A 1,050-nucleotide genomic window follows, 5' to 3' on the forward strand; every position below is an offset into this window, starting at 1 on the left:
CCTGGTGTCGATCTGGGGTCTCGTCTGCTCGAGCCTCCTCACGTCCTGTTCCAAATAAAATATTAATTTCCCAACCAATAATCCCATATTTAATCAAAATAGGCAAAATTACCCGAGAGCCATAAATACGCTCATCATTGCCTAACTTCGATGTTCTTAAATCGGAACGATCCGAACTTAAATATCATACTCGACAGTCGTAAATACAACCTCTCCAAAATACGACTTAAATCCTACGGCCGGATTCTACATTAATTACCCGCCAAAAATACCACACTTCGGAAATTCACAAACCTATCCAAATCTCAGCCAAAAATTCCATAAATCACACCAATATACTCCTCTTAATATTCCACATTTAAAACCCTAAAAATCTCCTAACCGGCGGCGGCTCCGCCGGCAGCGGCGGCCGGCAGCCGTTTTCCGGCGACCTGCAAATGCTACCAAATTTTAACAGAATCTTCCTCTCAATCTCCTCTACCACTTTCATGACTAACACAAACTCCAATTCTAAGCCTAACCATGTCGATCGAACACAAACAACCATAAATCCTTAAAACTTTCAATTAAACAAACCTCCCTAAGGAAATCGAATTTAGCCGAAACCTTTTGAGGGATTACTCACCTAGATGAGGGCTACAAGTTGAGCCAAAAATCACGACCTATGGTGGCCGGAAGACGGAGCTCCGGCGAAGGGACAGTCGGCAGTTCCGGCGGCTTTTCTTCTCTTCGGCGGCACCACCGGCTCGGACACTAGGCCGGGGAGGGAGAGGAGGTGACGGGAGTCCGATCTGGGCTGGAGCGGCGGCAGCTGGTGGCCGGATGGCGGCGGGCAGCGGTGGTGAATTTTTCCGGGTGGAGGGAGAAGAAATTCGGGTGGGAGGAGAGAAAACGGGAGAGAGAGAGAGAGAAAGGAAAAAGAAGGAGAAATGGGTTGGGCTCGGCCCAGCCGACCCAACACTCCTTTTAACCCAAAATTCCAAAATTCAACACCCCGAAATAATACCCCAATAAAATTACCTTTTACTAACAAAAATTACTATTTTTTAC

The sequence above is a fragment of the Fragaria vesca genome, linkage group LG6 (genome assembly GCF_000184155.1).
Source record: "Fragaria vesca subsp. vesca linkage group LG6, FraVesHawaii_1.0, whole genome shotgun sequence".
Taxonomy (NCBI): domain Eukaryota; kingdom Viridiplantae; phylum Streptophyta; class Magnoliopsida; order Rosales; family Rosaceae; genus Fragaria; species Fragaria vesca.